Genomic DNA, 22,050 nt, shown 5'->3' on the forward strand with positions numbered 1-22,050 from the left:
CCAGCCACACTCTCTTCAGCAGTTGACATAAAATGCATGTATGATGGAGAGGATAATATGGTGTGATCCAAGTATTTATGAGAAATGTAACAAACATTAAAAGAAGAAGCACATACGGGTATTATTTTGACTTCACTTATGAAGCTGCATAAGACAGGACAGCCTACTTGAAAAACATAATTGGTTCCCAGCATGCAGGAACTTTACCCACTGCATCATTCACTCTCAAATGCCAATGACCTACTTATGTCAAGTTGCAGATCTAATATGATTAAGAAGCTACATACAGGTTATCACGGCATACAGCGACACGACATACTCACAAGCAAGGGCAATGATGATAACATGTTGACCTGGTATCAGTGGAATTCCAAGGAAATGTAGTATGTACTGTATATCTGAAAATGGTACAATGTCTGATATGTTCTTATATTTTACCAAGGAAGAACAAAAACAAAAGAACACACAGCAATGGCCCTAGCTTACATTTAGAAAGGTACTCATGCTTTCAGGACAGAGAACCTTACATATTGCATACAATTAATGTACTGCTATGGAAAAGCAGCATTGTTACCAGGGCTTTTTTTCTCAGAGAACAGATGCAGGAACTCCACCCTGCTGAGTCACCCCTTGTTTCCAGCTCCTACCCACCTCTGAGAATGTCCTTTGGTGTCATCCCCTACTCATCTCCCAGTACCATCCCTCTTAGAGAATACAGAACCAAGTATCATTTTGTGGTGCTAAGTAATTTGTATAGAGCAGCACAGTGGCTAAATGGTTAGCACTTCCACCTGGCAGTACTCGGGTCGTTGGTTCAAATCCCAACCATGGCACCACCTGCCTGCAGTTTGCATGTTCTCCCTGTGCCTGTGTTGGTTTCCTCCGGGTACTCCAGTTTCCTACTACACTCCAAAGACATGCTGGTAGGTTAATTGGATCTTGTCTAAATTGGTATGTGTATGAATGTAAGATGGGGACCTTAAATTGTATGCCTCTTGAGGGTTAGGAACTGATGTGAATGTACAATATATATGCAAAGCGCTGTGTAAATTGACGATGCTATATATGTACCTGAAATAAATAAATAGAGAATAGAGAATTTGTTAATGATAACAAGAAAAGCAGTAAAATAGACCCTGTAAGCCAGCAACAATAAACCCCACCCTCCAACAACCCTCCCCAGCTACAATGGACCTCTGCAACAAAATACCACCCCAGCAACAATAGACTCCCTGCAGCCACAACAGATCTCCCAGTGAAAGCATTAATAGACCCTCCAGCAACCAACAATAGACCTCTCCCTCAACAGTAGTTCCCTCTCAGCATCAAATGACCCCCAGCAACATAAGACCCCCTCCAACAAAAACAGATCCAACATCAGCAACAATAGACCCCCACACAAAAGCAGTACCCCTCTAGTGACATTATATCCCCTAGCAGCCAGCATCAATAGACCCTCCAGCACCCCTTGCTATTACATACATTCAGTGCTGGAGGTGCCGGAACTACGTTCCCCCTGAAAAGAGACCTGATCATTACTATTGTGATACACAGTAAGTACAACATACATGTACAACAATACATGAGACTGAATGTTGCACAGAGCAGACAGATACTTGCTTTCATTTTCTAAAAGCGGTACTAGAATCGGGTTGTAGAAGACCTTGTCTTTCTTCCACTTGGTATACAGTAGCATTGGGATGGTAGCAACACTTATACTGAGTCTCCAGGCATTGCCATACAATGTACTACATAAGTCTGATTATTCGTGCACTAGAGCCATATATTTTATTTCTTTGAATAATTATTTCTACAAGTTTTGAAAATCTGTATAAAATGTATACCCCTATAATTTTCTTCAGCATGAACCCATCGCTGGTAAAAGCTGATTTTCTAATAATGATGTGACAAGAAGGAGGGGAGCAGCAATGCTTCTGCTCAGTTATACATTTTAGTCCACACATTATCTCAATAACCTGTTCAATTGCATAATTAGAGGCTGTCCTGAACATCCCCTGCAATGAATCAAACAGGTTTTCATTTAGGTGAATAAGATCTTTTGAGCAGTGGAACAAGTTCTTACATTGGCTGCTCTCCCCTCTTCATTTGCTATGACATTGGAGGAGGGCTGGGGTATTGTACACCTCTTTTTGCACAGTGATTGCAGAGCATGCTGTTCCATTCAGCTCTGGCACCAGGATGTTTAACTAGGAATTAAGAGATGTATCAATGTCACTGTGTTATTGTTGAGCGCTCTATGACTCCAAAAGCAACTGCTGATTCTTTTTACAGCCATTTTAAATAAAAAGTTACAAAACTGCACAAAATATTTCAGGGAGGAAAAATGTGACAGCTAGTAGTAGACTGATCATCTTAACTAGGTTACATTGTATATTATTGCTTGCACTGAACTGGCCTATAAGATTTAGCAAAAGGCTAAATAAAAAATGCAATTGGGTTGATTTATTAAAGCTAAATAAGCTGTTAACTACAAGATCATTTTCAGTTTTTAAGAGAAATTTCTAGTATCTGAGGGAATAAGGTTTAACCTCCCTGGCGGTATGATTATTTCCGATTTTTTGTGCTGAAAGCGGTACCATTTTGCATAGAAATATGTAGTTTTTTATTGTAGGCTGTAATTGTTAGGAATAACTCACTGAAATCTGTCCGAACAAGAGTCTAGTAAACATCCCGGGTATGATAAAACTTGAAACACGAAATCATAAATTATAATTTAATAAATAATCATAAAAAATAATAATATAATAATAATATATTTAATTCAATAATATAATCAAACCAAAAACACTGAAATTTGAAATACAGAGGCAAATTCGCACATCGCTGAGCAAAGTCGCAAAATTGTTTTCAGTGTCTGATGAGAAATTTCCCCCACGAATCATTATCACTCAATTCTGCAAGTGGTTCTGATTTACTATCGCTGTTCTCTAGCTGGTCTACAACCGCTTCTGACATAAAGGGACGCTTTTTGGACGCCATGGACTTTTCTAAGTTTCCAGGCAGAAAGAACAGTCAAAATGCAGGCAGGGCGCAGGACAAAGCACTCGGGACAAAATGTATGTGAAATGCATTGAAACAGCAATGTTTTACTATATAATAATCATTTTTAAAAAAATGACATTTTTTAAAAATGTCAAATTTCCCGCCGCCCGACGTCACAGGGACCGGAACACGGAAGCCGGATGCCGGCATCAGCCGGAGGAGATGGCCGGGGACGCTGCAGGGGACACATCGTGGGAGCGAAGGACAAGGTAAGTGCTGCAGGGACTCCCTGAGCAACGCTGCATGGTAAGCCCGAGTGTAGCTCGGGGTTACCGCTCTTGGTACTGAAATTTTACCGCCAGGGAGGTTAAAGTGGTTGCAAAGGCAGAAGGTTTTTTACCTTCATGCACTCTATTCTGTCAATCACAGCCACTGAGCCAATGAGGAGAGAGCAAGGGGCTGATCCAAGCCACAGCTCTATGTGTCTTATGATGCATAGAGCTAGGCCCAAGAGCAAGAACGCACCAGTGCCCCCATAACAATCGGCTTGCTATTGGGGGCACTGGTCAAGTGGGAGGAGCCAGGAGCGCTGACAGGGGAAGGGTAAAGAAAAGGGTCAGGGCTGCTCTGTGCAAAGCCACTGCACAGAGTAAGTAAGTATGACCTTTGTTATTTTTTTTTAAATCCAAACCTTTCATACCACTTTAATTCTACTGACTTCCATCATCCAATCATGTGCAAGCAAAAATTCTATTTTTTTTTCCTTGCAGGTGATTGGGTATCTTTTGCAAAGTGAATTTTTACACTGTTCTGTAAGTTAAAGTGTTACTAAACCCAGGACCCTGCATTCACTCTATCTGGTCTCCCACAGTACACAGGACATGGCAATGCAATTATTTTAGTAACTATAAACTGCTAAATACCTTTTTTCATCAGCGGTTAGAGCAGTCATGTGACTTCTGTCAGTGTCCAGCAGAGCACTGGTTAAAGTTTTCATTCTCCCCTGATTGTCCTATGAGGCTTCAGGACTCCTGACCCTCTGTCTGGACAGTGCTGATTGGCCCTGTGCTGATCACATACACTTTCCCAAGAAAAACAAAACTCTCTAGCACCACACACCAAACTGAGCATGTGCAGCTTGCCCCTAAAGCTCTGTTCTATCAGGAGATGGATTGGAGAAAGTAGAAGAAGGGGAAGATCAGAGAAGATATGATCAAACATCTTTTTTACACAATGCGGAGGATTAACCTCTTAGGTTCCACAGTGAGTATAACAAGCGCGCTTTATTGCATATACAGACAGATTTTACTGTTGTGGGTTTAGTAACACATTAAGAGAAAATCCCTTTGCAAAATGAACAGCCAATTTGTTGTTAGTAAATCATCTCCAATTTGTTTGCATCTACTAGTTAAAATTAATTGCAGTAAATACAGAAAATACAGTGGCAACAAAAGATTTGTTGATTTGCATTAGCAGTAATCTGCATTTTCTTTGTTTTCCCTCGAAAAGAGCAGTTTAGGCAAAATATGGAAATACTCTCCGCAGATTGCTGACATTATGAAAAGGGATGTATGTTATACTCCTTAACTGAACATTTTTCACCGATTACACAATTCCCAGGAACTGTCAATATTCTGTCTACCTTGCTACCGGTACAAATACATGGTAACAGAATCCAAGGGTGAGAGGAGGCCTAGGCTACAGTGTAACATTGTTCTCTATGGAGAGAAGTGAGGCACACAGGCAGTGAGAAATGAGGAGCAGACATGTATATGTGCGCTGACGGTGCAATGTCTGTGTTTTCATCTTACTGAGGTAACCTTCCCAAACAGAATAACTCTGTATAGAAAAGTCAGTTTGGGCTCAATAAATGGTTGTCTATAGGTACCTTTGACCATATGCTTGGGCACTTGTGAAATATTTCTCCATGGTACTTGCCAAGATTACCCATATGGAAGAAAATTATATTTGATATATAATTTCAGAATATTCTACCCAAATATATGACATATATTTGAAATACTACAATTTTGGCCATAATCAATATATTTCAAAATATATTTATATATATATACTGCATGTTGAAATGCGTTTTTATTACTAAGTATATGAAAAATATTTTTAAAAATACATTTCAAATATACTGTATGTCTTTAACCACATGCCGCCCAGCCACTGTAGAAATACGGCGGCAGGGCGGCATGGCTGGGCAAAAGCATGTTTTAAAACGTGTGTTTTGAAAACAGGTAGGGGGTGCGCGTGAGGCGTGCCACCACCCTACCTGTCCCACCGATCACAGCCGCGGATGTCAGTCGCCGGGTCACAGCCGGTCGTTACTGGCTTGTCCCGGTGATCGGCGGCAATCGCTGACAGAGAGCACAGCTGCAGTAGCTGTGCTTTCTGTCAGTTCCCTGACAGCTCCAGGACACGCTGATCGGGACAGAAGAGTTTCTCTCTCCCGATCAGCGGTGTTCCCTGCAGTACACACCCCCGCCCCCTAGTAAAACACCCCCCCTCACACAGTTAACCCTTTCCCTGAATAATAAACTTAACCCCTTCCTCCCCAGTGCCATTAGTACAGTGTCAGTGTTTTTTTTTTTGCACTGATCACTCTATTGGTGTCACTGGGGATGTCAGTGACCCCAAGTCAGTACCCCCCAATGTCAGAATGTCCGCCGCAGTCCCGCCATAAGTCGCTGATCGCCGCCATAAGTCACTGATCGCCGCCATAAGTTGCTGATCGCCGCCATTATTAGTATAAAAAAAACCTAAAAATCCCAGTATCTTTCCAGCCATTTGTAAACACTATAACTTTCACGTAAACCAATTAATTTACACGTATTGTTTTTTTTTTTTTAGCAAAGACATGTTGCAGAATGCATTTTGGCAGAAATTTATGACTAAATTTGATTTTTAAATTTTTTTTTACTGGACATGTTTTATAGCAAAAAGTCCAAAATATTGTTTTTTTTCCTCAAAATTGTCAGCCTTTTTTTTATAGCGCAAAAAATAAAAATCGCACAGGCGATCAAATACCACCGAAAGAAAGCTCAATTTGTGGGAAAAAAAGGAGGTAAATTTCATTTATGTACCGTATTGCATGACCGCGCAATTGTCCGTTAAACTAGTGCAGCGCTGTATAGCAAAAAAATGGCATAAATTGCAGTATCTATACCATAGTTTGTAGACGCTATAACTTCCACACAAAGCAATCAATATACACTTATTGGTATTTTTTTTACCAAAAACATGTAGCAGAATATATTTTGGCCTAAATTTATAACCAACTTTGAGTTTACTATATATTTTTTATAGCTGAAAGTAAAAAATATTGTTTATCTTCAAAATTTTTGGCATTTTTTGTTTATAGCGTGAAAAATAAAAAGTGCACAGGTGATCAAATACCACCGAAAGAAAGCTCTATTTTTGTGAAAAAAAGGACGTAAATTTTGTTTGGGTGCAGCATTGCATGACCGCGCAATTATCAGTTGAATTAGTGCAGTGCCGAGTAGCAAAAAGAGGCCTGGTCATTAAGGGGGGTAAACCCTCTGGAGGTCAAGTGGTTAAAAATACAAATCTACATTTTTGGACTGCATTTAAAAATATATGTTAAAATTACTTTTTTATATGTTAAAAAAAATCTGAAGAATGTATTTAAGAAAAAAATATTTAGAAAATATATTTTTTTAAATATATTCTTCATATTTTTTTTTTTAAATATCTTTCTTCCATGTGGGTACTCATATTTTCATGAAGAGATGGCACCACGTTTCAGAGTACAGTTTGGGAGAGGTGCATTTATCAGTAGTTATATTGAATGTCTATGACCTGCTTTTTGGTTTATAGTGTAGATGTAGAAAGCCAAGTGAATGTTTCAAAATATAAATGCTTCCGCAATAGGACCTGTCAGGAAAGGGAAGCATTTCATAGAAAGTGGATGAAACATGTGGACCTTAAAGAAAAATGATGCAAGGAATACATTAAATAAGTCAGTTGCAAGGTGCAGAGCCCATACATTTATAACAAATTAGAGAACAAGTTAGGTGTACATTTTGCCCTTCAAAGGATTTACCCCCCTTCCTGACCAGGCCATTTTTTGCATTACGGCGCTGCGTTACTTTAACTGTCAATTGCGCGGTCATGCAACGCTGCACATAAATTACATTTATGTCATTTTTTCCCCACAAATAGAGCATTCTTTTGGTGGTATTTGATCATTTTTTATTTTTTATTTTTTTGTGCTATAAACAAAAAAATACCAACAATTTGAAAAAAAAAACCCACAATATTTTTTACTTTTTGTTGTAAAACATATCTATTAAGAAAATTTAGAAAATCAAATTTCTTCATAAGTTTAGGCCAAAATGTATTCTGCTACATGTCTTTGCAAAAAAATCCCAATACTTGTAAATTAATTGGTTTATGTGAAAGTTATAGCATCTACAAATGGTGGTATATATACACTGGAATTTGTTTTTTTTAATGGCGGCGATCAGCAACTCATAGCGGGCATTCTGACACTGGGTGGGAACTGACTAACTGCCACTGATATCCTCAGTGACACTAGTACAGTGATTAGTGCTAAAAAAAAAGCACTGGCACTGTACTAATGACACTGGGCAGGAAGGGGTTGAGTTTTGGCCAATCAAAGGGTTAACTGTGTGCTGTGTGTGTTTTACTCTGTGTGCTGTTTTACTACGGAGACATGCTGCTTTGTATTTGCTTTGTATCAGAGAAATACAAAGCAGCATGTCTTTGCTGGCAGGAGAGAGACCTGTGTTGTGTACATACAGTTCTCTCCCCTGTCAGTTTTACACGGCGATCGCCGGGTACCAGCGGAGAATCTCCGGCCGGGACCCGGTGATTGACATCCCTAGCCACCTATGGCACGCCCGCTACCCAGAAATGCAAATCACGTATATATACGTGATTTTGCACAGCCCTGCTGCCCTGTAGCAGTACTTCTACCATAGAGCGGTGGGCAAGTGGTTAAACAGTGATGTTTCCTGTCTGTACACATTGTGGCTTTTCACAGCATCTAAAGCTCTCAGAGGAGAGCTGGTTTATTAACATTTGCACTTCTTTTCTCTGACTGAGAAGATAAGTGAATGAAATATGTTGTGAATGGCTGCAAAGTGTAGTGTAAGGGTCCTTTCGCATGGGCGTTCCATTTGTTTCATCAGTTCAGTCATGTTATTTCAAAGAAGAAACTGATTCAGTTTAGAGCCCTTTTTTCATCAGTCTTTCCATCAGTTTTTTTATCAACTTTAAATATGTTTTTTTACCTGCACTACCAATGCAAAAATGGATGCAAAACATTTGTCCGTTTACATCCGTTTTTCATTTGTTCCATTGTTTTAACAGAAGAAAAATATTTGAGCCCAATATCTTGTCAGATCATGGGCTTAGTTACTCCTGAATGAAAAGTAAAATGTAAAAGTTGACAAAATAACAGAAATAAAATGAAATTAAAGTTAAAGTGTTACTAAACCCAGGACCCTGAATTCATTCTACCTGGTCTCCTACAGTACACACCACATGGGAATGCAATTATTTTAGTAAATATAACCTGCTAAATACCTTTTCACATCAGCAGTTAGAGCAGTCTTGTGACTTCTATCAGTGTTCAGCAGAGCACTTGTTACAGCTTTTAGAAGGAGTTTTCTTTTTGCTTTAGGAAGATGCAGAACCCCTGACCTCTGTCTGGACAGTGATGATTGGCCCTGTGCCAATCACATGCACTATCCCGTGAAGAAGAAGGAGGATCAGAGAAGTCAGCATCAAATAGCATTTTTACATAATGAAGAGGATTAACCCCTTAGGTTCCAAAGTGAGTATGACAAGCATGCTTTACTGCATATACAGACTGATTTTACTGTTGTGAGTTCAGTAACACTTTAATAAAAGGCCTACATGGGAGGTACCATTCATAAACAACTGTATATTTTTATGTCAAGATGTTCCTGTTACACTTGTACACTTACACTTGTACTATGTAGCCACTCAGTTGCGAATGTCACAGAAATGTGTGATATAAGTAAAAACACAATTCTTTATGAATGGCCCCTCTCACATGCAATGGGGAAGGTTTACTAAAGCTGTTGTACACAGAATCTGGTGCAGCTGTGCATAGTAACCATAGAACCTTTGTCAGGATTTTAATGGTGTCTGTGAAGCAGAGTGGAGAGGCGAGAGTGGATGACTTCACAATCTCCAACTCAGCTATTCAGAGGAGGCTTTGTATTGATTCATCGAATACAAAGCTCACAGTGAATGGCTGAGCAGCATACAGCCCAACCTGATTTTGTTCCAGGAGTGGGAGAGGGAGTTCCCACTCCACTTCTGGAACACAGTGCGGTATACTGTATGTAGCTAGAGCTACAGTCTATACAGTGCACACAGCAGGCCCACCTAGTAGTGAAGGAAATGGTTAACTATCTAACCATTACTAAAAGCTGGAGATCAGCTTTCATTTCTGTCCTGGTGACCACCGCCATTGAGACCGAAAATAAAGGGAATTCTAAAATTTTATAGTTGTTACTGGAGCAGATATGAGGGATGTCCAATAAAAACTAGAGGTTAGTTTTGGTCATAGTGGAGAGAGATTAGTATACCTGTCAGGTTTTCTGCGGTCTGTGTCCCCAGTAGGGAGATTCACCCTCTCTATTTCTCCTGATTACTGTTACTATCAAAAGTGAAAGTTAAGGAAAATACCAAATTTTAGGTTGTCACCAGAACAGGAACAGGGGACATCTTCAATGGGGACACTCAGGGGTGGACTGACAACTCATGGGGCCCCCAGACAATGGGGGATCATAGGGCCCCTGTGTCCTTGCCCAAACTCAAAAAAGCCTATGAAAAAGGTACCAGGGGCATCTCATGGGGCCCCCTACTGACCCCGGGCCCTCGGGCAGTGCCTGAGTTTCCAAATGGTCAGTCCGCCCCTGGGGACACTAGTTCTGGTGGTCCTGGTGACACACAGGGATACCCTCACTTTGCAGGAATTTCCTCTCACTTCCTGTTTTAGCTGTGGGACAAGAGATGAATGGAAATCTCTCCAATGGGAGACAGATGGCAAAAAAAAACTTGACAGGGGTTATACCTTATCCAAAATGAGAAAAAAAAGTTTTGCCTTTAATTATACTTTAACCACTTAAAGCTCAGTCGCAGTAGATTTACTGTGACCAAGCGGCTGCTGCAGGCTCAGCAACATAAATAATGCAATCTTGCTTTCAGTTGTGGGGTGAGCATTCACATGTCCAATGATGACTAAGCCCATGATTTGACAAGTTTCGAGGACTTGCCTCCTACTCGGGCATTTGGTTTGTTGGCTCTGAGGAAGAAGCAAGTCCTCGAAACGCGTTGGTCTGTTGGAAGTCCAGGGTTCCCATTGCAAACAGACACGTAGTGTGCATTGGACAGAGCTGTTCTTTCATGATGTGCCTTTTACATTATTTTAGTTTGTGAGTACAATACCTACTTTTATCGCTTTAATAAATGTTTTTTAAGGTAATGCACTAGGCCGGTGCGCCCTCTGTTTGTTTTCTTTCTATTCGATTCATTCATCTTACCTAGTTTCCACTGGTGTAAAAATGTATGCCAGTGTCATTGTTTTGTACCACAAATGCTATTTATGCCAAAATACAAAATTAAAATTATTCAGCAGACAACCTAAATAATATTATGAATAGTTTCAGTTTAAATACATATGTATTAAAGTAAAGTACAGTTTAAGAGAAAAACAAACGAAACCAGCGCTCCAATCTTCATGCAAACCAAGGAATTGTAGAATACCAACCGAAGAGGTGCTGCCCTTCTGAGATCGGGAAATCTGACCACTAATGAATAAAAACAAACAAGGGCGCACTCTCATCGTGCATTACCATGGTATAACACGTAATTTATTAAATAAAAAGGATGTATACTCACAAACCAACGTGATAATGAGCAGTATAGGTGATCCACAAAAACAGTCGCAATGCAAATGTGTCTAATGATGCGGATAAGACGACACGTTTCGGGAGTTAAACCCCCTTCCTCAGAGCTCTGAGGAAGGGGGTTTAACTCCCGAAACGCGTCAGCTTATCTGCATCATTATCACGTTGGTTTGTGAGTATACATCCTTTTTATTTAATAAATTATGTGTTATACCACGGTAATGCACGATGAGAGTGCGCCCTTGTTTGTTTTTATTCATTAAAGTACAGTTGATTTAAATATATATACATATTATCTTCCCTTTTGACGTTTGTTTTTTAGTGTGACACCCAATAGATTGCTAAGAGAAAAGTCTAGGAAGTTGCACATCTCTGCAAAACCCTGTAAAAAGGTGTACCCTGAGCACAGGCTCCAACCAGGCCACGCCCCAACGTGTTTCACTTTGCCCTTGGAGCTTTGTCATGGGGAATGCAATTTCCAGGACTTTTGTCTTTTCCATTAGATGTCTAGATCTGGGACTAGCTCTCTCCTTGTCTGCACTCCAAGCGGTTGCTGCAAAAGAGGACCCGGTGGAGCCTTGAGCGGCACCTTTCAATTTAGTTTCAGTCATACCCAATAGATTGCCTCTCACCACTTTGGTGTTAGGGTTGGACATCCAGCTTTGTGGCTAGCGACTTGGTATTTTTAGATTATTAAAATCTATAGGGATTTTTTGGAATTTGAGTCTTGCCATCAAACCTATAATTTTACATAGTTGTCCTGTAGCTAGGCAAGAATGTAGACTTGACTATTATAAATGATTTTTTTCCTGTTTAAATAAAGGTAGGTACAGTGCCAATGGAAAAGGGGCCTAAGGGCTACATTTGAGTCCCTAAAAAATTTGTCACCCTCAACTACCCTGGTCATGGCTATACGGCCTTCTTCTACACCTATGGGCAAGATTTACTAAAGGGTAAGCGATGAGAGGAGATGTAAAGTTAATTAAATTGAAACATCTAATCACATGCAAGGAAACTTTAAAAACAAGAGCATCTTTTCCACATGACCACTTGTTTATTGCAAACTTTACTTTATCTCTCTCTCTACTTTACTTTTTCTTTACCATGTCACTGTTAAAGTGGTACTAAAGCCTAAATGTGTTTCTACCTACAATAAGGTAAAAAACACGCCACTACCTGTCCTATTCCCCTCTGTCCCTAAACACTTACCTGACTCCATGTCACTGCTCCAGTGCTGCCTCACTTCCTGCTTTCACATGAGAAACTTAGGGCAGAAAAGCCATAGGTTCCTGCTGCCATCAGTCCAATGCCTATGAGGAGGGGGTGTGGCTTGTTAGTGCTGTGTGTGTCTATGAACACACACATCCCAGTTTGGGACCCAACAAGGTTACATGTGCATGGGTGACTCCTTAGTACACAGCTTGCTACAGGAGGCACTCGAAGGAGGGATGAGCCAACAGCATCAGTGAGAACTGCCAGAAAAGGAGGAAAGTGACCTTTAGGTGCAATATCATTGAACAGAGCAGGTAAGTATAAGCTCTTTTTTTTTTTATAAAAAAAATAGCCTTTAGTATTTTAAGTATAAGTATAAGTGGTAGTAAAGGCCTCCCAATGATTTATCCCTTTAAGTAAGCCTGTAATAAAGCTTACCTGTAGGTACAGTAAATATCTCCTAAATGTTCACCGTATAGGAGAAACTTACTTTAGCAGTGCTGGTGATGTCACGCAGTCCATTATGAGAGCTGCGTCGCTGCTATGACTCCCACACACATGTGCGGGAGTGATGTCCAGTCAAAAGGCCGCAGCCTGTGAACCTAGAAGGAAGACCGCGTGAAGATGGAAGCCTCGGGGAGCCATGACAGTGCTGCACTGGAGGGCTTAGTTTTCAGGTGATTCTTTCATGATGTGCTAGTATGTGATTAGAGATGAGCGAATTATTCAAAAATTCGGTTCGCCTGATTCGCCGAATTCGCCGAATAAATTCGCTTCGAGCCGAATATATTCGCTGCGAATTTAACTTATAAAAAGGGTGCTTCTAGGCTTCAGAGAGCCTTTATATTAGTGCAGAACACTGTACCTTTAATTTAAATGCCCTTGGAGTCTGCTGGAGAAGAGAAATAATACTGTCAGTCAGTATGACATGCAGATGAGTGCCGTCGATCTTAGAATCACCGCACACTTCACTCATTTGGGCAGTCACGGGGCCAAAACCAGAGTGTGGCGGTGGAGGCAGCAGCAATGGGAGGCCATACAGCACCCTATGACAAAATGGAACCCACCAGCAGTGTGAGGAGACCTGAAAGTGGCACATGGCAGAGTGTGGCGATGGAGACAGCAGCAATGGGAGGCCATACAGGGACCCATGACACACTCTGGACCTGGCAGCAGCATGAGGAGGCGGTACAGGGGCCCATGACAGATTACGGGCCTGGCAGCAGCATGAGGAGTCGGTACAGGGGCCCATGGCAGATTACGGGCCTGGCAGCAGCATGAGGAGGCGGTACAGGGGCCCATGGCAGAGTGGCGGAGCGTAAGCAGCTAAAATTGAAGGCCATACAGAGGCCTATGTTAAAAAGTCCCCCCAGCAGCAGCGTGGGGAGACGACTATCAAGAGTCCAATGGCAGAGTGGCGGAGCAGAAGCAGCTTCAATTGAAGGCCATACACAGGCCTAGGTTTAAAAGTCCCTCACAGTTAATTCCAATAACGAACTCTACTCCTCCGTGCAATCTACTTACGAGACCCTGGGCAGGTCTGGGTCCAATTTGTGGTAGAGACTGGTTTTGTTCAGCCATGCTTGAGCGAGTAATAACAGGTCTGTGCTGCCCTTTGGTGTCTGGCTTAAAGTGCACAACACTGAACGTCCCAGCGTTTGTCAACGATTTGCCGTTAAGTGATGCAAACCCGCTGAACCACGTTCATGAGGAGCCGGTACAGGGGGCCATGAATCAGTATGGACCTGGCAGCAGCGTGAGCAGACGACAGAGGCACATGGCGCAGGGTGGTGGTGTAGGCAGCATTATTCTGAAGCCATACACAGGCCTAGGTTAAAAAGCGGAAGCCGTCAGCAGCGTGAGCAGACGACAGAGGCACATGGCGCAGGGTGGCGGTAGAGGCAGCAGCAATGGAAGGCCATACAGCACCCTATCACAAAATGGAACCCACCAACAGTGTAAGGAGACCTGAAAGTGGCACATGGCAGAGTCTGGCGATAAAGTCAGCAGCAATGGGAGGCCGTACAGGGACCCATGACACACTCTGGACCTGGCAGCAGCAAGAGGAGGCGGTACAGGGGCCCATGGCAGAGTGGCGAAGCGTAAGCAGCTTAAATTGAAGGCCATACAGAGGCCTATGTTAAAAAGTCCCCCCAGCAGCAGTGTGGGGAGACGACTATCAAGAGTCCAATGGCAGAGTGGCGGAGCAGAAGCAGCTTCAATTGAAGGCCATACACAGGCCTAGGTTAAAAATTCCCCCCAGCAGCAGCGTGGGGAGACGACTATCAAGAGTCCAATGGCAGAGTGGCGGAGCGGAAGCAGCTTCAATTGAAGGCCATACACAGGCCTAGGTTAAAAAGTCCCCCCAGCAGCAGTGTGGGGAGACGACTATCAAGAGTCCAATGGCTGAGTGGCGATCCGGGAAGTCAGCGTTGTGATTGCAGATGCAATGCAGAGATTCTATGAGGTGATGCCGTGGGTGCGAAGAAGATCATATACCGTCGTACTTCCATCCATAAGACGGAACAACCTGCGAACCGGGAGCTTTATTGCCCTGACCCGCTGAGCAGCTTCTGGGATACCCAAGAGTTTGGCTTCTGTGGGGAATATGGTTGAAAACTGAAACTTAAAGGCATGTTGACGGAAGGGCACCAGTGTCAGTGCTCCGGAGGGAATATAGCTTCAAAGCTGACACTTAAAGGTATATCGACGGTCAGAGACCACAGGAAGTGGAGCTTGCGTCTTAAATCGACTGAATGTGGCAGACGTGAAACGTCTACGGGCCGTATATGAAACGGGTTGTTCCTCTTTCTGGAATAAGTGTTGGAAATAGCCACTCTTTTTGGTGTGGCGTTTTGTCTATTTAATTCCGATAACGGACTCTACTCCTCCGTGCAATCTAGTTACGAGACCCTGGGCAGGTCTGGGTCCAATTTGTGGTAGAGACTGGTTTTGTTCAGCCATGCTTGAGCGAGTAACAACAGGTCTGTGCTGCCCTTTGGTGTCTGGCTTAATGCGCACAACACTGAACACTGTGTCCCTGAGTAACGATTCTGTGTCCCTGAGTAACGATTCTGTGTCCCTGAGTAACGATTCTGTGGCCCTAAAGTCTCTGTGGCCCTAACTCTGTCCCTTAATACACACAGGTCTGTCTCTCTTGAATGACCGGAGGCTAATGGAGAATTCTAAGATGGCCGCGATTTATAGCTCCACCATTACACAGTGCTGGCTGGCTGCTGATTGGCTAATGCGATCACATGTTATGAATGCATTATGGGTCAGCGCGCCTTGTCTGCGCGCCTTCCCAGAGATCCCCGCCCCATCTTCTCTGTCCATTTTCTCCGTCGCCACACATGTCGCCGCCATTTTTGGGAAAATTAGATTCGTGCATCCGAAGTTTGCTAATCTTCGGATTCGTCGCGAATAGAATTTTCCCAAATCTTCGGAACGAATTCCACTTCGTCAAGTTCGATTCGCTCATCTCTATATGTGATGCATAGTAACATATTATACTCTTAGCTTGCTGGGAGAAGATTTTTGTGTGCTTTACTACTGTTTTAAGTGCCATCCACCAATCTGTAATTTTATGTTCATGTATATCAAGACTGCTGAAAGGCAAGAAAAAAATGCAGCGACTGGCTTTTAAGAAAAAAAAATATGAGACAGAGGGCCTGATTTACTAAAGTGTAAAGTAAGGTGATGTATGTAGTTACTTCAAATATTAAGTCACATTCATGTTCCTACATACAGAGCTTCTCTATTACATGACTGGATGGCTGTCTTGACTTAACTGCAATTTCCCTCACCTCACACTATAGTAAATGAGGCCTAGTGGTTGCAGAAACATGATGAAGACGGAGAGCAGCACACAGAAAGTGAGCAAAATTTACAATCACCAAGAAAGCCCTTTAAAACACTATATAAATATATATATATATATGGCTAGATACACTCTAAACTTTCAAAAGTTTCTGGTGGGGCTGAGGTTTGAGAACAAAAAAGATGAGGAATGAAACCTCTAAATGTACCTATAGCGACCAGTCTGATTTAGGTTTCCACTTCTGGCACAGCTGGCAAACATTTGTCTACCTGGTGGTCTTTAGCAAACATAGCATCTTTCCTTCCTTTACGTGTTTATTTTTTGGTTTATTCTGAACTACAGACAGCCTTTTATTGTAAGATTGAAAACAAATATCTGTAGGATAATATTTCACCGTATAAATCCATTAAAGCCCATTATTTGTTTTGGTTCATTTTATAACATGTGACAGATTTATTTCACAGCAGCACCATAGATTTCAACAATACAATTCTTCATTTTGATTTAATGTCTCATTATTCAATCTATCCTGATTAACAAGACTATTATCCAAGCTGTAAATTATGCCTGATCCCATCATGCTCTGCTTATTTAATATTGTTTGCTTATGTTGAACTGAATAAAATGACTCTACAAATTCAAGAAACAGCTCATACAGTGCTGTTCTGTGATTGCTAAGGAAATGCATGGCTTTGAAACCAACAGCCATATTGTCATTTTCTAGGCAGAAATGTATTAACTGAGATATCATTAACTGTTCTTTTTCCATTGTTCTGCTATGAAGGTTTATAAAGAAGGTAAGACTTTTTAGGTGGTCAGACTCTCTTACTTTATGTAGTGTTGTCACTATATAAAATTAAAAAAATGTAAAGCTATCACCAATACACAGTATCAGCAATTTCCCTTCATAATCTCTTTCAAGAATTTGATCTTAACTTAAAGATCAACTTCAACTAATCCGAACCGCTGGTGGTGATCTCACTCTTTACTCCACCAGCTCCAACTTTCCTTCAAATTCAAATGGACGGATACCGCTTTAAAATATCTAGGCACCTTTATTCCAGCCTTCCTCATACCTTTGACCATAACTTCCCTCTGCTTCTCAATGCTATTCATACTCTACTACATAAGTGGCAACACGGACTTCACTCCTGGTTTGGGAGATGCAATATAGTCAAAATGTCCATCCTTACGAAATGTCTATATTTTTCCAAGCCATACCCATCTCCCTACTATCCAGTTATCTTAAAAAGGTTTCCTCCCTTCTCACTAAATTCATCTGGGCTGGAAGGAAGCCCCATCTTTGACACCGACTCTTGATGTTCCCTAAACATGTTGGAGAATTGGCAGTTCCTGACCTTCATACATATTACCAGGCAGTGCATCTTGGCTGCCTTATAGATTGGTGCTGCCATGGGGAGATTAAACTTTGGCCTTGATTAGAACAGGCCCAAGGTGACTTGATGCTCTGCCACCTGCCGTGGTGTTTTATGGAGGTGTCGTCATCTTTCAGGACACATCCCTTGCTGGGCACCACTGCTCATATCTGCCATAAATTATTCTCTACCACGAACTTGTCCTCACTGTACTCCCCGTTGTTCCCAATGCTGGGTAATTTGTAATGGGTGTACTGGATGGTACTTTTCACCTGCTGCCTTCATGCGGGCGTTTCAGGCCTCCCATTTTTTAATTGCCGAAGACTGGCCTTCTATTTCATGCCTAACTGATTCCAGAGGAGCTTTTAGGTTGGACTTCTGGAGAGTGATGCAACTGCAGCATTATTTATGCTCCTTGCCCCCCTCCTCTGCCTTCAGACGTGACTTGACTTCATTTGAGGATATTTGTTTGGAACAAGGCACCTTACCCCATACACTTTCTAAAATGTATGGTCTTTTGATTAAGCCCCCAGCGGATCACTGTCCTCCATTTTTGGACAATTGGGAGGTGGACCTGGGTCATTCCCTTAATGACTCTCAGAGGACAAACGTAATTAGTTTTGCATTGAAATCTTCCGTATGTACAAAGTTTCAAGAAACAAATTTTAAGATTCTCACTAGATGGTACCGTACCCTGGTCCTCTTGCATAGACTTTTCCCGAGCACAACTGATAAATGTTGGCGCTGCCGACGGGAGAGAGGCACATTGTTACACATTTTGTGGTCTTGTCCTAAGCTGACTGGTTTTTGGACTGAGGTTCGCCGCTTGACCCAAAAATTCACTGACTATGTGGTGCCGGATGACCCGGCCTTCTTCCTTCTACATGCCTCCAGTATCTCTGCCAAAGTATACAAAAAAATTGATCCTTTGCCTTCTTAACACTGCCAAATCTTGTATTCCCCTCAAATGGAAAAGTACAAGCCTTCCATCCATCCGACTATGGCTCATCAAAGTGGAAGAACTGAACCAGATGGAGGATCTGTTCCTGGCCTCACAACAAAGAAGATATACTCCAAGATGTGGGGTTTGTGAAATATGTTTGTCTATTCTGAAGAGGGTAAAGCTCTCTTTAAACCAGGCCCTGCTGACTGAAGAGTATTCATTTTACCCCCCCCAGATCAGAACCTTCTCCCCCCCCTTTCTTCCCTCCTGCCCCCATAATTCCCCCCTCCCCTCCCTTCCTTTTATTTTTTCTTGCTTCCCTCTTTTCTAGTTACTTTTTACTCATTTTGCTTATTGCTATTTGTTTTAATTCAACATTATACAAAAAATGGCTGTGAGGCAGTACCACTATTTCCCCCCAGGGACTTACAGTTCCATGTTTCGTGGATACAGAGTTCCGGTGGTTCAGGATATGTATGGTGACCTTTTATGGTGATATCATTGCTGGGCTTTATTGTTTTCCTTTTTCTAAAGATGTGCTTTCGGGATTGGTATATTGGCCCTGATGGTCATACTGAGGATGTTCTGTTTTGTTCTTTGCCTTGTATATCCAGATGTTGCACTGCCTTTGTATCTGGAAACATTTCTGTTAACTATCATGCTTGCTGCCTTGTGTCAAACTTAAATGTGCAAAAAAAAATAAAGCTGAACTACCCATAACAACCTGATAAAAAATAATGTTCTTTAGCAAGGAACATGTATTCCACATTAATAATTATGCTACCAAAATTAATATGTGCTGTAATTTGTCTCCAGCATTGATCCTGTTTCTTCTTGCTGGAGGCTGCTATTTTGTTGAAACCCAGAGCAACTGAGCAGCAGTAAATCTTTAGGCTGTCTGCAGATTGGCCTCTGCAAATTCAGGACAATGCCTAAGAACAGAGCATGTGCAGAGCAGGGTGAGACAGTGTATTCATTTATTTTAAACAGTATAGGCAGTATATGTTTTACATAGCTAACATGCAAATGTGGCCAGCCTGAAGTGATCTAGCAGGACATCATTTTCTGACTGAAGTTCAATTTTAAGATGAGGAGAGAATGGGAATGACTTCACAGGCAGGTCATGAATCAAGCTGTACTTCTAGTATGCAACATAGTCTGAAGAGAGGTCCAGGACCTGACTCTGGTGTTTGACATGGGAGATTCTGTAACAATGCACACATATTTCTCCACTGTGTATATAGCTTACCAATGTGGTTGCTGCATTAGTTTTCTTTTTTACTTTATTTTTATTGGGTGATCATGCCATCAACACACTTTATGTCATAGGGTTGAAAACACTCACTCACCATACTGCATCCATGGGGAAGCAGATTGCCACCCTAGGACAGGACTATAATAACCTCTCCCTCTTCTCTTTTCCATACCATAGAAGGAAGGGGTTCTATAGTCCTCAAGAGATAGCCGAAAACAATGTAACTGACAAGAGTACAGCATAGGCAGAGAACACAGGAAGTTATCAGCTGACAGGGTTTTCCAAAATAACTCTTTTTGGCACTTACTGAACATATATAAAAAAGGTTTTAGCTATGTTTAAACAAATCAAATTAAAAAAGCTCATTGCTTAGGTGTATATACCCTTTAACTTCAGAATGTGGCCTTTGTGTCTTTTATGGCTGTGGTAGAGATGTCAGCTTGTAGGTTCCTTTGGGGTCAAGGACTGATCAAAAATGTTTTATGGATTTTGGAAAAACATGTTAGCATACATGAAAGATATGCATATAAATGACTATATAAGTGCATACAAAAGGATAAATCAATTCTGAGTTCCCAGGCATTGCTCTTAAAAACTACTTGCATACATAAAGCAACATATGTACTCGAAACAAAAAGCAAAAGCTTTCTAAGCCACTGTAAAAATGGTCTACTACACTACAGTAAACAAAGTACTTGTACATACCAGTCTGCAACAGCAATTCTAAAGTTCACTTCTAGGACAATAGGGCAAGGCCTCTCCAAAATCCAGGTGCTGTACTCTCCCCTGTAACATAAAAAAAGAAATGAAAAGTGTGAAAAATCAGTTTATTATGTTTTTATTATACACCCTGCAGGGAAGATACACTCTTTTGCTCCTGGAGAATTGTGTAAAAGTGTCAACTGTCTTGTCTAACAGTCTCAGTAGAACTGCATTGATCTACATACACCCTGTTCCAAATTATTATGCAAATTATATTTAAGTGTCACAAAGATTAAATATTTTGTTTTTCAGTTTACCTCATTGATGGCATTGTGTGTCAGGGCTCTTTTGATCACTGAAAACAATCTCGGACACCTGTGATAATTAGATTGGCAGGTGAGCCCAATTTAAGGAAAAACTACTAATGGAGGGTGTTCCACATTATTAAGCAGAGCAACATTTTCAAGCAATATGGGGAAGAAAAAGGATTTCTCTGCTGCTGAAAAGAGTGAAATAGTTCAATGCCTTGGACGAGGTATGAAAACATTAGATATTTCACGAAAACTTAAGCGTGATGATCGCACTATGAAGAGATTTGTGGCTAATTGAGAGCACAGACGGGTTCGTGCAGATAAAGGCACATTGAGGAAGATTTCTGCCAGATCCATGCATTGGATCAAGAGAACAGCTGCTAAAATACCATCACATAGCAGCAAACAGATATTTGAAGCTGCTGGTGTCTCTGGAGTCCCACCGACATCAAGGTGTAGAGTCCTCCAGAGTCTTGCAACTGTGCATAAACCTTCTATTCGGCCACCACTAACCAATGCTCACAAGCAGAAACGGCTGCATTGGGCAGAAAAATACATGAATAATTTTCAAACAGTCCTGTTCACTGATGAGTGCCGTGCAACCCTGGATGGTCCAGATGTATGGAGTAGTGGATGGTTGGTAGACGGCCACCCTGATCCAACAAAGCTGTGACACCAGCAAGGCGGTGGTGGAGTTATGTTTTTAGCCGGAATCATGGGAACAGCGCTGGTCGGCCCCTTTAGGGTCCCCAAAGGTGTAAAGATGATCTCTTCAAAGTATGTGGAGTTTATGACTGAATACTTTCTTCCCAGGTACAGAAGGAAGAACTATGCTCCATGCATGACAATGCACCATCTCATGTTGCAAAGAATACCTCTGCATCAATGGCTGCTATGAGGATAAAAGGAGAGAAATTCAGGGTGTGGACTCCATCCTCCCCTGACCTCAATCCTATTGAGAACCTTTGGAGCATCCTCAAGCAAAAGAACTATGAGGGTGGGAGGCAGTTTACATCCAAACAGCAGCTCTGGGAGGTTATTCTGACATCTTGCAAACAAATTCAAGCAGAAAATGTCCAAAAACTCACAAGTTCAATGGATGCAAGACTTGTGAAGCTGCTATCAAATAAGGGGTCCTATGTTAAAATGTAACGTGACCCGTTAAAATGTTTAAAAAGTTAAAATGTTGTTAAAAGTTTGATTGAAATAGCTTTTGATTTCAGTAAATATGCTGAAAACACAACAAATGACAATTTTCAGTTCTTTACAACCTATAAAGCGTTTTGAAACTTACTGTGTGTAATAATTTGGAACAGTGCATTGTACGTTTTTTATGTTTAAAAAAAAATCCTGTTATCATTAGGAGGTTTGTTTAATAAAACGTGAATTGTACTCTTAATAGTTGGTAACATGAGAATTATACTGACTGTTATTTACATCAATTATTTAGGTAAATGAGAAAAATAGCATTTGCATAATAATTTGGAACAG

General features: G+C 41.4%; 1 protein-coding gene across 11 annotated transcripts in view; it reads right to left on the reverse strand.

The window, feature by feature from the left end:
- Window positions 1-22,050, reverse strand: part of LOC149452722 (poly(rC)-binding protein 3-like) — a 1,138,846-nt gene that overhangs the window by 171,296 nt on the left and 945,500 nt on the right. For all 11 annotated transcript variants that reach the window (XM_089689053.1, XM_089689056.1, XM_089689055.1 and 8 more), the window contains one exon: window positions 20,252-20,332. The gene's annotated coding sequence lies outside the window, so the exon portion shown is untranslated. The remainder of the gene's footprint in view (window positions 1-20,251; window positions 20,333-22,050) is intronic.

Source organism: Staurois parvus, unplaced genomic scaffold (genome assembly GCF_062004578.1).
Source record: "Staurois parvus isolate SC_StPar_1 unplaced genomic scaffold, SC_StPar_1.0 ptg000468l, whole genome shotgun sequence".
NCBI classification, from domain to species: Eukaryota; Metazoa; Chordata; class Amphibia; order Anura; family Ranidae; genus Staurois; species Staurois parvus.